We start from the raw sequence: 17,771 nt of genomic DNA, 5'->3' as shown, positions 1-17,771 counted from the left end.
TTCAGCCTTAAATCCTCCTTTTCCCCAGCACTTTCTGATGTGACAAGTCCTCATCGATAACATTCACTTAATGAAATTCAGCAGCTCATTTTCACCTCCTGGATTTTCTTACCACTTGCTACAGGTGGCTCAAAGGCTTTACCCAAACTACCTTATGGAGGGAGAAAGCCAGGCTACAAACATGCTGTCCCCAGTGCTGCTACTCCTCACAACAAGCAGCCTGTGGAGACGACTGATGTAAAAACAATGCGCAGCACTTGGCCCGGTCTCCTCAAGGTTTTGCCTAATGTCATTACACCCCCAAAACAGGAAATTATTTTTTTTCCTCAGAAGTATCTGAAATAATATCCAGACAGCACTGCATTTGCTACCACAGTTTGGAGGTATGTTTTTGTTTTAATAGATATTATTAAAATGTTAATGCATTATTTATCCTTATTGTCAAACTTATTGATAAGATTATTCTACAGCTATAGAATTCAAAAAGAGACATTAAGAAAAACTCTGCAAGGCAATAAAAAACACATTATCTCTGAAAAAGCATATTCCATGCAGTAATTTGGCTGTGATATTTTTTACTTTGGACCTCGATTATACCTACAGTCACCATCACTAAAATAAGAAACTCCTTGAACATTAATGCTGCTAAACCTGCCTGTATTAACTCTCCAACTGGAAAACTTACCATAAGAAGACAAGAAAAAAGTACTCTGCACATACACTGTGAGTGTGGTGAGGCACTGGAACAGCTGGTCCAGAGAAGTTATGGATGCCCCAATCCCTGGAAGTGTTTTAGACCAACCGGGTCTAGTGGAAAGCGTGCTTGCCCATGGCAGGGGGATTGGAACAAGACAATCTTCAAGGTCCCTTCCAGTCCAGGCCATCTATGATTCTATGATTTACCAGAATTCAGACAAACAGAACAGAGACTTATGATTAAGGAAAAGTGAAAGCATGGAAAGTTCCCTAAAAGATGGTTGAATTTGTTAGACTATTTCACTTATAGTGCAATTTATTATTTGGGGGTATGGGGTGTTTTTTTGGGTTTGTTGGATTTTTTTTATGTTGGATTTTTTAAAATTCTTCTCTGTATCCCAATTGTTATTTAAAAATGAACAAAACATAACAATTTATCCCTTTAGGTTTAAATGGGCTGACCAATAGATTCATCTTCTATGACCATAAAACTTTGCTATGTTGCTTAATCTGTGTTGCAGAGCAGAAAACCTGCATGCCTATAAAAGTTTTGGTTAATTTACTACTCCAAGAAATATAGTAGGAAAAATATTTAGCATGCATGATGTACTTCAGATTCTTCGAGATAGTAAACTCTCTGAAGTACCTGATTTATTCTCAAGGTTCTTGAAACACAGATTATCTACACAACAACAAAATTACTTCAAGGACTAAAATGCAATGCATGCCACAGCCTTGTGAGAGAGCACTGGACCTGAATACTTGCCTCCTCTGTTAAGTACATCCTTCAAAAAGGAAATCCATATCCACAGCTGACTGAAATGTTAAACATCATTTCAGTTCTTATCCAAGATTTAAATAAACAGACATTTATGGTACTAGAAATGTACAGTATACAGAGACTCCCAAGACTTTCTATGAGGAAAATTCTAATAAAATAGGTCATAGAGAAGTTAAAAAGTAGAAGTATAGAGGCATAAACAGACTCTAACTACCAGAGCTATTAGATGTTGCCATTCTACAGCATTACAAAGTTCCCATCCTGATATTTTAACAGTAGCTTGAAATGAAAAAAAAAATCTAAGATGACAGATCAATTGTACAGCAAAACTAAGTCATATTACATAAAGACATCCAATCTCTTTTTATCACTGAGATTTTTCTTTGTGATCTTAAGATATAGCTTTCCTTGATGCCAAGAAACAGACAATAAAAAGAAGCCTTTGTTCTTGAGCAGCACCTTTGTTCTTCCCAAGCCTTAGCAACTGTTCAAGGATGCAGTAAGAGCAGAATAAGGGGAAGGATTTAGTATGGACAAACTCTGTATTTCTTACCTGATTCCAGCTTTAGTGTCTTTTCTGTCAGGAACTCATAGTGCTAGAACTGTTAAATAGTACCCTTAGTGACAAAACATCTAACAAGGAAAGGCACCTTCCCTTTTGTTCTTTATTTCAGACCACATCCCTTGACCCGAGCCCTGTCTGATGTGGTCAGAAAATGGTCACAAATGGTTTTCTGCAAGCATGAAAGATGTGAATTTTTTAAATAATTTTTTTGGTGGTGAGCAAGCTCTGTTAAGCAGCTAGATTAAATATAGAATATGAAACTTCCTTGACAGGTTTTACTGAGCAAGGAAAGAGCACTATTCCACTCAGGAAAAGCAGAATGAGACCAGAACCCTGGGCTACAGCAGCCACAGCTGAGGAGGGCACCTGATGCCATTTCTCAGGTCTCAGGTCTGGGTGTCATTGTTGCCATGTCTGGACAGTGTGTGAGGACAACATATGGAATAACAAATACTCCCACTCACAATAGATTTCTCATTGCAAATCCTGAATCAGAAGTCGTGGGACACTTCAGCAGGTCCCAAGGGCAGGGCAATCCAAAGAGGATGGACAAAGTGGAGTTTGAGCCAAGGGGAACATCTGCCCCAGAGCTAATCTTTGTGCATCAGAGCATTTTACATTTTCCTCACCATACTCTGGCATGAAAGCTTGGGTTTGTGTCTCACAAAAACCTATACTATTATTTTTACACCAGATTTTTCTTTTACACAAATCTACTTTTGACAAAATGTGCTAACCAAAATATCCCACCAAAAATTACTTGAATTGCAAGGACAAAGCACATGTTAAAATTAAGGTAATTTTACACGGAATCAAGTGTTGGGGTTGCTAATTCTTCATTACTTGAGATTTTTGCATCAAAACTAGATATTATGGCTATGTCAAATCTTATAGGCATTGTAAGTGCTATGGAAATTCTTTAAAAAATTGTTCTACTCTGTGTGATGCTATAAATCACAGCAGGATCTAAGAACAGGCATTTCATGTTTCAGAGCACCTTGCACATTTAATTGTGCAACATAAAATCTTAACTAGCTCTTTTTTAGGAAAGGTACTCAATGATTTATATTTCTCACACAAAGAATATGATTTTGTCATTTTGATAGTGGAACCCTGGAAAAAGTTAAAGATAGAATCTAAAATGTTAGGCTTTGTGCTTTCCCAGATCAACTGCACCTGCGTAAGCAGTATGATAAATTATATAATTGTTAGATGTGATGATTGTTTAGTAATTAAATGTAATTATTATATAACCATAAGAAGAATAGTGAGAAACTATGTTGGAAATTCAGAGAGGGGCTAAATTTATGTATACAATAGAACAATATAAGTTTAATAATTAACATGAAAGTTATGTAACGATAGAGTATAAAACATGATCATTTCGGATGTATGGTTGGAGTCAGATTTGGGTTGAATATACCCCGATTCCCAGAGCTCTTAATAAAAAGCACCGCATATAATCCCCCGTGATTATGTGTTTTTGAACGCTAACACTTTTAAATATGGTTTTTTGGTTTTAAGTGACAAAATTCCAAATTAAGTGTCCTGTAGTCCAAGAAATTGCTTTTTTTATTTTCTATAGATAAATTATTTCCATCTGTCTCTCTCACATTTCATGAGAGTATTGTGATTTTCTTCTATTGGTACAATTCAAGCAATAATGAACTTATTCTACATAGGATGAAAACAAATATTAAATTCAAGTTTATCAACAGCACACTTAGCTTGCTATAATAAACTCTTTGATTACTAGAAATACTAAGGGTGTCTGTTACATTTTCAGTTCATTTACACCAGCTAGCTTAGGCTCTCAGATGTCATGTTGAAGAGATACTAATGCTCTTCTACACATAACAATAAAAATTGGCATTTAAATCAATGTTTCTTCACTTTATGGATTTTTGTACGACCCCAGCTATGGGATGGTCACTGCCTGAAAGCTTCAGACTCAGTTTTGGTATTTCCAATAGAAGGAGTTATTTCACATTACACCAAGAAGATTAAGAAGACAATTCATAGCCTTCAAAGAGAGAAAAGCTACTTACATTAATCATAAATAGCTTAGGATCACACTCAATTTAGGTATGTGCTGAGGTTCTAAACAGTGTGACATTTTTAAGAAGCTTCTCATTTTAGTTCCACGAGAACCACAGGGGTATAACATATACAACATTTTGAATCAATTCAACTTCAGGTCATCTTTTCATAGAACTATGTTTTTGCTGTCATGCAGATATAGTTTAAAGACATGGTCAAGTCTACTGATGCCAACTGCAAGTAGCAAACAAGTGTTACAGTAGAATCCTCAGCTGCTGAATTTATTTCACTATGATTTTAACTTTAGCAAATAATTTAATTGTTTTACTGTGAAGTTACACTTCTTCCTGAAAGCACCCTATATTTGCAAAAGACAGATTTCTGTTCAGACTCCGGTTCCAAAAAGGCTTGTGAAGAACACGGTGGTGTCAGGTGAGCACCATGCAGAGTCTTAAAGGGAACAACAGGAAAGAGAGCTTGGGATGGACTCACTCTCAGCAACCCTTTATTTTACTACTAAATCATTTTGCAAGCAGAAACACATGATAATTCTGCACTGTTTCGGGTTACACTGCCAGTGTAGGTGCTGATATACGCTGCAGTGGAGTTTGAAAACATGGATCATGACAGAAGTTACTGTCCTCCTATGGCAAGCACCCAGTGTGTCTGTAATCCCATCACTCCTGTTTCAAGGCTCTGAACTAAAAAAATGAAATTATTTTCTTGGGCTGTGTTTCATAACACCTTCAGCATGCATGTTAGCAGGACATCCACCCACACCATCACTAACTGCAAAGGCTATTCAGCCAAACTTCTGCCCAGCACACAGCGCCACTCCCCAGCTCACCTGCCCAGCCTGCAGCCCTCCATCCTGGGATATCCCACCAAGCCTCATCAGTGCTGGTGATGCCATAGTTCTGGGAACTGACCAAACCTTCCAGTTCATCCCATTTCTCATGGTGCATGTGTTTGGGTATAAGCATTTCAGATGCGCTCCTGAACCATTTGAAAGCAATCAGGTCTGGTCCTAAAAAAAAAAAAAACAAAAAAACAAAAAAACAACAAAATCAGTTTTGGTAGCATTTTGGCATTTAAATCTCACAGTGATCTTCAATCTTGCTGCTTGCTTGTAGCCATCTCAGAACACAAAATGGATCCTTAGGAAACATTATAGAATCACCCATGAAAACAAAGCTTCTCTCGCATCTTTCCTTATGAAAAGCATTTTATTTTCTATATTATTTTTCTTTGCTCCTTAATTATAATTGGCTTAACTGCTAACTATTTTTAATAGTGTTGAACTGCCCCCTGCAGCTGAATCAGAGGTAAAACGTGCACAAAAAATTTTGTATCATGATTCATGACCTATGTCTACGGGTTCAGGAAATAAGGCTCACTCTTCTAGATCTCAAACTGTCTGAAATAAGCTGATGGGATAGGATTTTTCTCTTCTGATAAGAAAAAGGCTTAGAATAGTGAAGTCATGTTTATTGAAAGACTGGGGTTTTTGAAAAATTGTGAGTACTTGTCTTCTCCTTTTCAGGAACAAAAGGGAAACTTTTTGTTACGAGACCAGAAAAGGTTTGTTTTTCACTATTTACTTTTTGATCCTGTGAGATCACAGGGTTAAGAAAACATTCAGAACAATCTATACAAACATGTTCACCTGCAAAAATAAGAACAGTCAAGCTGGCACCTTCCTGAAGCAAATTCTTGTCCAAGAATGGAGTGACTGAACCTATTGGGGTGTGACTTATGCTATAGATAAAAGACCAAGTGTCTCTAATTGAAGCAGTTGCTTTTTTTCTGGCTCAACATGAATAGTATATTAGAGTTATTATTCCTACTTACTTGGATATAGTGCCATTCACAATATTATATAAATTGTGATTCACTATCCTGCATTCTGAACAAATACCAAATAAGTGCCAGTGTCTGTGAAAAAGACGATAAAATTTACCAGACAAGTAGTAAAAGTTGTCACAGGATTGATTAGAGTGGGGGCACAACGGTTAAATTGTTCTCAGACACTTTGATCAGTACTAATGTCTAGTTAAGAAATCATACACATGCCTCCATGAAAAAAGGACAAGGTTAAATAATGTACATTTCAAACTAAACACTGCCTTATTTGCCAGAGATAACAAGGGGTAATGAATGATGCATCCACATAGATGAAAAATTCCATTTTCTGCCCCTGCAAAAGTGCCTTGTAAAACGATAAGTGAAGTTCAAAAAAATAATCCAAATCATACCTTGACTTTAACATATTGGGCTATATCTTTCAAACAATAATGTCTAACAATGCTGAACCAACACCTGCACAGCAACAGCAAGAGGGGAAATACTGGCACTTGCAGTTCCAGTCAGCAAGTGTAAAGGAGTCAGGTACCTTGGTAACAGTGGTGAAAGTAATCTTTAAAATTTCATCCATTTAATTCCTCAGGGAGAGAACTCTTAGTGAGCTAAGGTTGCTGATAAAAACGATAGCACAGCGCCTACAGTCCCCATTCAATATAAAAATGTAATAAAAAAACTTTAGAACTATTAAAAACTATAGAGAACTTCTGAAAAAAGATTGCTTTTCAGTTATTGTTGTGATGATTAATTAGATTTGAAGGTTAGTACTGAACACTTGTTACTTAGAAGACCTGGAAGAGATTATTCCTACAGTACTGTACTGCTGAATTCTAGCCTTAGTTCAGGATAGGTTTCAATTCTTATTTAATTTCCTGGAAACATTGGCATTTCAGTAGAATTATAAAAATAAAACCTGAAACAAACAAAAATCACAGTTTGAGAAAACAGCTTTGTTTTGATTTATAAAGTTAATTTCCAAGTCAACTTATACCCTTAAAGATTTGATAAAATCTATGAATAGGATGCTTTATAAAATACTAGATAAAGTGCATCAATATTTATAAATGCAGTCAACTCTGTCAACTGTTCTTGCCCGGTCTCATTGGACACCAATGACAAGTGATGTCCCTCAGGGGTCCAAACTGGGACCAGTGGCATTTAACATCTTGAATACTGACAAAGATGAAGGGATCACATGCACTGTCAGAAAATCTGCAGATGACACCGAGCTCTGAGGAGTGCAGATGACACTCCTGACGGATGGGACACCACCCACGAGGAGAAGCTCAAGAATTGGGCCCATGGCAATCTCATGAGCTTTAGCAGGACATAGGGTAAGGCACTGCACCTGGGTCAGGGCAGCCCCGGATACCAACACAGGCTTTGGGGTGAACAGATTGAGAGCAGCCCTGCTGAGAAGCACTTGGCTGGTGTGGCTGGAGCATTTGCCATGGAAAACTGAGGCACAGAGTCATTAAGGATCTCAGCCATCTCTTTGTCCAGGTCTCCCATTTCCTTCTGGAGAGGAAGGAAATTATCCTTAGGACGTTATCCCTAGACTTTCTTTTGCTTGCAACATAACAATAAAAGCCCTTCCAGTTACCATTACATTCCTGGTCAGACTCAATTCTAACTGAGCCTTGGCTTCCCTAACCTTGTCCCTAGCTTCCCGTATCATTTCACTGGATTCCTCCCAGGACACCTGTCTTTGTTTCCACTTCCTGAAAGCTTCCTGAAAGACATCAACCAGCAATGTGCACTTGCAGCTCAGAAGGCCAATCAGGTCCTGGGCTGCATCCAAAGCAGTGTGGCCAGCCAGGCAAGGAAGAGCCTTCTCCCCTCTGCCCGACTCTGATGAGCCCACACCTGCAGTGCTGCTTCCAGCCCTGGGATCCCCAGCACAGGAAGGACACTGGCCTGTTGGAGCAAGTCCAGAGGAAGGCCCCAAGTTGACTAGAAGGATGGAGCTTGTCTCCTCTGAGAAAAGGCTGAGAGAATTTTGTTTGTTCAGCTAGGAAAAAAGGCTCAAAAGTGACCTCATTGCAGCCTCCCAGTACCTGAAGGCTGCCTGCAAGAAAGATTGAGAGTGACTATTTAGTAGGAGCTGTACTGACAGGACAGGAGGGAATGGCTTCAAACTGAAAGAGAGCAGGTTTAGATTAGATATTGGGAAGAAGTTCTTTAGGAGGTGAGGCGCTGGAACAGGTGGCCTAAGAGAAGATATGGATGCCCCAATCCCTTTAAGTGTTCAAGGCCAGGTTGGTTGGAGCTCTGAGCAAGCTGGAATAGTGGTGTCCCTGCCCATGGTAGGGGATTGAAATCTTTAAGTATTCTTAATCCTTAAAGCCCCTTCCAACCCAGCAATTCTATGATTCTATGATTTATGTATTCTAGGAAGTGGTTAAGAAAGTGCAAATATTCTAGAGACATCACATATTGGAAAAACGTTAAAAAGAACATTGTGCAATGAATTTTACTGCTGAATTTTGAATCACATTAATACTACATTGCAACATGCAATTACACTTACATGTGCAGAGGTGGTACATTCAAATGTCCATAAATTTAACTTTAACCTTATGACTACCATTTGCACTTGCTTTCATGACATCTTTTAATAACATTTCATTTTAATAACAATAATTTCTGAGTCTACAGATTCCTAACAGTACAATCTTGGACATTTTTGCTGAGATATAAGTAAAGTTTTCTGAAGGAACTTTTTCTGTCCATCTGCTTAAGAGACAGCCCTTTCAAGACCTGGTATCCATGAGAAAGAATAGGAAGAGAGAAAAGCTGAATCCTGAGGGGTAGTGGAGATAAAGGTCAGAATGGTTTCTTTCTCTGCACTCTTCCCCAAATTGCTTAAAATCTCCTCCAGTTCATGAGCAGAAACCTCTAGTTTTTCTCCATGATTGCCCTCTCAAGGATAAAGGTGATGAAATGAAGATCTCTTTCTTGAAAAGGGGCTGCTGTGGCTGACAGAGCTAGAGATTCTGGTGTCGTGAGAAAGCCGCCAGCTCAAGCTGAAAGAATTCAACTCACAAATACTTTGAAAGCCGTAACTGCAGCTTGCTGGTATCACTTAAAGAAAGCATCCTTTGAGAATTCAGCGCTTACGAACAAGCAGAGTATGAATAATGTCATTGCCACTCGTAACAGAGAGCAAATCCCAGTGAATCAGCTATGTGGGAACCAAAATATCACAGTGACAGGCACTTCAGAACTATATCATAATGTCTCTTTTGTAAATATGATGAGTTATATCTTAGCCCTATTGAAATGAAAGCTCACCAAAAATCAAAGAACACAGTAGTTTAGCTTCTAAGGGAAGTAAATTTTTCAAAGGCTCATCTTCCCAGCAGTGTCAGGATTCTTCTCATACCCTCTGACCTGCTGAGCAACCCTGAATAATTCAGACACCTCTCAGCCCCCTGCTATGAACCCTCTCTCGGACTGAAGCTGTGCTCTAACAGGAGAATAGGTTGCTTCTCGCAACAGAATGAAAGTCAGCAGCTGCTACAGACGCAAATGCTGCTGCTATATTACATCTAAGTGCAACAGCAAGTGTACTGTATTCTGTCTTCAGAAAGATGGGATTTCCATTGCTGTTGTAGTCCTTTAAACACCATCTTCATTCCATTTGGGATTCCAAGGGCTATAAACAAGAAATTGCCTGAAAAAAAAAGAAGCCATGACAGGACTAATAAATCTAACCACCTGGATGGCAGCATGTTGCAAAATGATGCAAAGCATTCTGAATTATAGAAGAAAAGCAGGAAATGAAAGGAAAAAATTCACTAAAGCTTGCAAATAAAAGCTATTTGGAATCATCTCATCCAAACAAGCAATAAGTTAATTTCTGTAAAAACCAGGTAAAGGTAATCAAAAAATCACAGTTTTAGCTTCCAGCAATGAACACACAATCTAGGTGCTCTTAAAACAATGCCAAATTCATATAAGCAGGCAAGCAATAGCATCTTACCAAATGCACAGGCTACTGACCAAGCACAGTAGACTCAGAAGGGAGGATGGAACTGGGCTCTTCTCAGAGCTGCCAAGCTAGAGGACTAGAAAAGCACACAGGAACTGATGCACAGGAAGTTCCAGCTGAACATGAGGAGGAACTTCATTACTGTGCGAGTGACCACACACTGAAACAGGATTATCCAGAGAGTCTGTGGACTCTCCCTCACTACAGATATTCCAGAACCATCGGGATGCAATCCTGTGCCACACGCTCTGAGGTGACCCTGCTTGACCACTGTAGTCCCTTCCAACCCAACCCATTCTGTGAAGACAATTTCTGGAATCTATAAGTCATGGCAAACACATCCTGTGAAAAAACCAAAACATATTCAAAAAGCAAACCGACCCTCGGACACTACATCTACATCTTGAGGCCATGCAAGGCTGTGGAAGAATTCAGCCCAAACATCTGCAGGAGAGTGACACTCCTGCATTTATCATACTCATGAAGCCACTGTGAGCTCCTCAACAGAAGTGACACACTACTATTTCATGCATTTTTTTTCACAGTCATCTGTGAGAAACTAATCTTGTAGAAGATCCTTCTTTTGCCAGATCTTCTTCATGATCTACACAGCAGTCATTATGGAATGTTTCTCATGCCTAAATCTGATGTCTTCTATACGATAAACTCACTCAGTAAGGAAAACTGGGCTACATCTTTTGGAAAAAAAGCAGAACATATTACATGGTAGTTACGGTCCAAAGAAGCAGAAAAGCAGAAGTAAATTTGGCCCACACTAGGTGAATAGTGATTCTCTTGTCATGTACTATAGAGAGGAAGATTATTTTCAGCAACAGGGAATTAGTCTAATAACTGCTGATTTTTTTCACAGGAGTCCCCTCAAACACACGGCACTCACCATCAGACCATCACTGAGGCCCTTAGAGGTAGCACAGTAAAACACATATACACACAAAGTTTCATTTCATAAACTTTTAGATAAACTTGCATAGCAGGGTGTTATTTGCATGGCAAGCATGATTAAAACAAAGACAAATCACAGATTAAGAAGTTCAAAGAAGAAAACTCAAAACACCTTGGAAAAGGTGGGGCTGGAATTACCTCAGCAGGATTAAAAATTTGTCTCAGAAAAATATATCCATTTCATTAACTTTTTTCAAGTCCTTTATGGCTCAAACTTCAAATTAACATAAATCTATTTTTTAAAATATCTCATCAGAAATCCACTTTGTAGTGGCAAAGTCCCAAGACTAGATCACTGTAATGAAAGCCATTTTACAGGTACAATAAAATGTAAAATGTAGCTGAGATTACAATGCACAGGATTATATTCCGTTGTTCTATGCACAGCTTCATCAAATACATAAATGGCCCACAGCTCCTCTTCCGCAAATGCCCAGGACCTCTTAGTGTCAGACAGCTTCTTTTTGTCTTTTTAAAATTATTCTAACATCTCTGTGCACTTGTCCAAGGTACAAAATTATTTTTTCTTACCTTTTCATTTTTTGTGTATTTAACTAAAGCACATTACAATGGCTCTCTGCATTTCAAATCCCTGTCTTCTCAGGTAAGTATTCTATTTTTATCCCTTTCAGAGCGCTTTCTTCAGCCTTCTGCTCTGCTTCATCCTTTTGATCTTTTGTTTGTTTTAGATCTACAGGTGCCTTTCAAGGCCAGGAGGATTTTTTTGTGTGTGTGAGGGATTTTTCCTCAACTCTGGTTTACCTGACAAAGATCTTGTTGAGATTACCAATCCATGCATCTCAGTGCAGTAAATGACACCATTTCCAAACTGAGTAAGCAAAAATATTCCTCCTTTACTTTCACTTTGTTTACAAAGGTGAGTTAACATAAAATATGCTCATTTTTCAAACAGATTTTACTTTGACTAAAAAAACTGACTTAACTTCTCAAAACCTTCAGAGCACTGACCATTCTCAACAAAACCCAAACTGATGTCTCTTGCGTCATGCAGAGTTTTGACTGCATTCAGAGGTAATGACCATGTGACTTCATCAAAGAGCAGTAACAGTAGAGAAAATAAAAATGCATATTTTGAATATATGGTTCTGGCTTAGAACACATATTGCAACTACTCAGATCATTATGATGAGATAATAAGGTAACAAGTCTTGAATATTGCATGAAAACTCAAAAGGTATTTAAGCAAACTGAAAATAGTTTATTTTCTTTGTTTTCCTCATTATACTAGTATTTACCTCCCAGTCTGGTGATTTGTTTCTGCCTCATAGATATTTGCTTTTGGATATAATTACTCAATACAATAGGCACAATAAATATATATTTTGGAAAATTTTTCTTCAATCCCGTTTTTCTTCTCTAACACTTGAACTCGAAGCTATGTTGCTCCGTCTTTTCTGTAAATAGCAGTAGAGTCAATACTTTTTTCTACTACACCTAGCAGATTTTCATCTATATTACTCCCTAAAGTTCAAACACAGAGGTAATATGCAAACCCAGTTCCTTTTCAGAAGAAAGGAAAATTACATGTTGAGTCAGGCATATTGCCCAGTATAATTTTTTTTCTAAATACGATAATAATAAAAATAAGACCATAATACTTTTCCTTCCATGAGGAATAATAACAGTAATAACAATGCATTCAATCTTATTTCCCAGAAGTCTATATCTACAATCAAAGATGCAGTTCTGTGTATAGAAATCCCCAGAGCTGCCACATCAGAGAGCCATATGTCAAGACAAAAAAAATCTGGTCTGTTTTCATTACTTGTTACAACCTCTCCTGGTCTTCTGTGGTTTCTCTAGCTCTAACCCTACATGCATTAATGCTTTCCTGATTTACTCCTTGCTCTATGCTAGGCCAGTACAAGCACTGACACAGTTATGCATGAGTTAGACTGGGGCACTACGGAAGCCAAAAAAGACACCTAGCAGCACAAAATGGTATGCAATACTAGATTGGAATTGCCTCTAAAAAGCCATAGGCCAAATTTCATCATAGAAGAATGCCTGAAGGTTTTCTTTTTGAGGTTTCTTTGGTAGTTTCTGGTTGGTTGGTTTGGTTTTTTGGTATGTTGTTTTATTTATTTTGGTTTTATGGTTTTCTCTGTTGCTTTGAGGGTTTTTTTACAGTTTTTTTTTTAACTGAGTCTTGTTTTTGCTTAGACCAAAATCTTGCCTATGGCATTTTCAAGCTTACCCATACTTAAACCATCTTCTTTTTTCAGTTTGTTAGCACTTTGATCCTCCTTCTCTAGATCACTTTGTTCAGCAACTTCAACCAAGTGCCAAGAGACTCCACAAAGTTCAGAAGAACACAGCAATTATTTACTTACCAATATACACAAGAGATGCCAAGGTGTAACTAGCAGTATCCAGAAGTTAATTTGCTCTCCACTCTCAAGGCAGTCATCACTCAATGGAAAACAATTCATATCTTCAGAATGGGATAAACCTCAATTTCACCGAGTCATCAAGTTCTAATTCCCTGCTTTTCCTCTTAGTATTTAATAGCTCTTCTTATCAGTGTTCTTCCTCTTTCTTTCTGTCAGGATTAAAATAATTCACATTTTAATAATTTTCAGAACAGAGCTAAGACAACATCACATTGCTCTGCAGCACCAAACAACTTCAACCAAAACTATCAGGCTCCAGGTTCAGGTGTCTCAAGCCCTTACAGAAGTGCTTCTTCTCCCTAGGATGAAATGGGGATTTTTTGTAAAGTTCATAAAAAAAACCTAAAAAAATTCACAAGCATCCAGCTGAAATTAATCACAGCACAAGCAGACAGTGCAGACCATTTCCAAATTAGTCTGGCTTTGGTGCTGGTGCTGCCTTTTGCAGTGTGGAAGAGCTCTTCCTTCCATCTGAGTGCCAGCGCAGGCAAGAAACAGGAGAGCAGTCACACACAGAGGGAAGTCACACAAATCCAACACACACAAAGCCTGTCAAACTAATGTGCAGAACACTGCAGAAGATTTTAAAAATTTTTCTCAGCCAGAATTTTCCAGCTGTCAACACTGAAAATCTCTGCATTAAGTTCCAGGAGGCCTCTGATGGAGCAGGGTAACTTTGCCACATAGCTGCCTCAGGGCCTGCCACCTCCTCCGCCCCATCCCTGGCCACAAAACAAACTCTGAGCAGTACACACGGTTTTCACAGCTTCCAAGCTCTTTCAGAATATTGTCCCAGGAATTTTTCCAAATGACACTTTTTCAATAGATACATCCATTTTGACAGATTGGTATTTTCAGATATATATATATATATACACACACTACATAGAGATATATTATTATATGTAGATATTTCTTACGTATATCTCAAAAAATATATCTAAGACATATATCCATATATTTTTGGTATAGAGAAAACAAATGTTTCCTTTATCTAAAACCAAATTTTGCCATCTTTGCAAATTAAAACTACGTTTGTGTGCATGTGCACACAGGTATCTGGATATGACTAAGTGCTACCCAACATAAATCTAGTCAGAAGTCAGGCCCTTAAACATTCTTGAGGTGATCTTGCACACCCCTCTGGTTGTGGCCTGTACTCTTGATTTCCCACAAAGTCACAAACTGGACTACTGAGCTTATCAATCTAAAACCAAACACCTGCCTAGTACAAACATCTGTCTGCTTACCAAAAATACACCTTGGATATTATTTCTAGTTCATAGTTTGGTCATCACAGGAAAATAGTGGTTCACCATAAGTTACTACAATATTTAAAACGGATTGCAGTATTTTTTCAACCCCTTGCATAATTCTGGTGAGACTATGCAGGCTTTTCCCTTTTGAAAGGGTTATTTCTTCTGATTCTGAACCAAAAGGCACCTCATAGATAATTATTCAACCGGCTAAAATGCAGAGATGGGCAAAGATAAATGAAAAGGTTTACAAGCAATAGAAACCCTGTAATAAATGAAAAATGGACGAGTATTTTCTTAGAATAATAAACCATGTGACCAATTTTCTATGCATCATTTTTCAGCTTAAGTGTGTTCTGAAGCATTTATTCATAATGCTCATATGACGATGCTTCCAATTTTCACCTTTGAGAGGTGAAGGTGATCTGTAGCCATTGTATTCAAAGGCTGTCAAAGACAGTAGTCTCTCATTATGCTCTAACAAATCTCTTTGCTTTCTCTTCTAGCCACATCAAGCCTGCTCAGCATTAAGCTTTAAGAGCTAGATGCTATTAGTACTTGGACAATTTGTGAGTGCAAACAGAAATTTAAAATCTCAGTGTTGGTTGATGGTTATTGTGCTTACAGCTGGGTAACAAGCTCTTTAATACACTCCATTCAAAGTCCATTTCCACTTTCTTGCCTTCTGCACAAGACATAAAACATCTGCATACAAAACATTTGTAGTGTATTCTGTAATTTGTATTTATTGGCCTACACAAATAAGAATTCAAGAGGTACTAGCAAATACAGATTACTCACAGGTACGTATTGTCAGTCGCTTTTAATTTTATTCAAAATAGTACAAGTATCTGATCTCTCAGTAATATTCAACTTCCTTAGGCCTTGTTCAGAAAACCTATATAGAAAATCTGTTAACTCTTTTGGACTGGATTTAAGTAGAGATCCCTTTCTTTTGTGTTTTTATCTCACACACTATTGTTTCAGAAAATTATTTCCATACCAGGGGAGGGAGGAAGGACTTCTCAAAAGAATAAAAATACTGAAGTTTGATTCTGATTCTGTTGCATACAAAGAATATTTTAATATTAAGGGATGCAAAATTTCACGCTAAGTAATGAGCAACACCAGGAACGGGTTTTTGTAGCTCTTTCCTTGCTGAAATTTTGAAGTGTATTACTTACATGTCAAACTATGTGTTTAACTTACTGTCTTTGGCTTCTGCATAATATTGTAAGTGAAGATAAGAAAATACTTGACAACTGGTGTTTTAAAAATTAAGATTACTTGATCATCAAGAGATACTGTAGTTACACTTCAAAGTTATTGAATTACTTCTTGAGTTTTAAAAAACAACTCTTTTTTAATCACAATTTTAATGGAATTTGAAATACACTGATACATGCCAAAGGAATTGAATAGAGGAAACAAGTTATGATAGAGAAATCAAACTAATCACTTTAAAGGTGCAGTAGTAAAGTTAAAGCTCCAGATTATTGTTTTTTAATCACTGACATTTGACAGTGGTGATAACCTGAAAAAAAAATATTCTAGTGCAATGAAATTGTAGTTTCATTATAAAGATGTGTGAACTTTGAAAATTTCCAAAACAATAACATCATCCACTTTCACAGAATCATAAAATGGTTTGGATTAGAAGGGATCTTTAAAGGTCACCTAGTCCAACTCCCTGGCATGGGCAAGGACATCTTGACCAAGATAAGGACTCCTTCAACGAGATTCCCAGAACCCTATCCAAACTGGCCTTGAATGTTTCCAAGCATTGGGCATCCACAGCTTGTCTGGGCAATCCATTCCAGTGTTTCAGCACCCCCATCATAAAACATTCCGTCTTTACATTTAGTCTGAATCTACATTCTTTTAGTTTAAAACCCTGAGCCCTTGTCCCATTGCTACAGGCTCTACTAAATAGCCTCTGATCATCTTTCTTTAGGACTCCTTTAGGTGCTGAAAGGTGCTGCAAAAAGGTCACCCTGGAACCTTGTCTTCTCCAGGCTGAACTACTCAAAGTGTCTCACCCTGTCCTCACAGCAGAGGTGCTCCAGCCCTCTGAACATCTTAGCATCTCTCCTCTGGTCCCACTCCCAACAGGTCCTTGCCTTCCAACACAGCATGAGAAGCTGCATTATCATACAGATCCCCTCAAGACCTTTTGTCTTACAAATAGGTTTGCTTTTCAGCTGGCTTAGAAAACTGATCCCAATGAAACATGACCACTTATTTTTAGGAGAAACAAAGTAACATAGTGAAGAAGTGACTTTCCAGTACATTTTTATATCCATTTAACCATTCATTAAACACAGCTTGAAAGCTAAAAAAAAAGAAAATTAAAATGCAGTCATGCAGAGCTCCTGTATGACAGTAAATCCTTTATGTGACAACATATCACATGAAGCAGACAATTAATTACCTCAGAAAGTGACTTGACAGGAGTGTAGATCCCTCCATCTGTCATTTGCTCATGGAAAACACAGGGCACAGCCATCCTAGCATCACAGGTAAAGCAAGGAAAATAACAGATTCTCACAAAAAAGAAGTGTTTTCTCTGTCTCAAGAGATAATTTAAATTAGCATTTGACTTAGCACAATGCAGTGGAATAAGAGCATGAACATGCTCAATTGCTTTGATTCAGCAGCCTTCATGTAACTGCCTAGGCAGCACTAACTCAACAATTTTTTGTCTGCTGCCAAGCCAACAAGAAGCAGGTAAAATTACAGTAGTTCTGAATAACTAACAAATACTTATACCTATATACTCACATATATAATTACTAATGACAATTTAATATTTATGAAGTGCATGTACTATACATTATTATATTACATATACACACACCTTATATTGATACAACAACTGTTGCCTGGAAATAAAACATTAGATGATAATTAAGACATTATAAAAATTTCTTACTTGATTAAAAGATTTGCCTCAAAAGATTACTTCTTAAAATTAGAATGCAAAGAAGACATATCATTTCAAAGATTTTCTATGTCTCCTTTTATATTACATTATAAGCTAGCTCAGAGTCAGTCATTATTACTGTTTACTCTTGTCCTCTGACACTGAAGAACATCACAACCTAACTGGATTAGCTATTGACCACCTGTAAGAAGGCAGCCACTTGTGTAGGGTTTTGGCTCAAAAGAAAAAAATATTAAAAAATAAAACCACAAGAAAATA

This window comes from Melospiza georgiana, chromosome 5 (assembly GCF_028018845.1).
Source record: "Melospiza georgiana isolate bMelGeo1 chromosome 5, bMelGeo1.pri, whole genome shotgun sequence".
In the NCBI taxonomy this organism is placed as follows: Eukaryota; Metazoa; Chordata; class Aves; order Passeriformes; family Passerellidae; genus Melospiza; species Melospiza georgiana.
The sequence above is the reverse complement of the archived record's forward strand: the minus strand, read 5'-3'. Positions refer to the sequence as shown.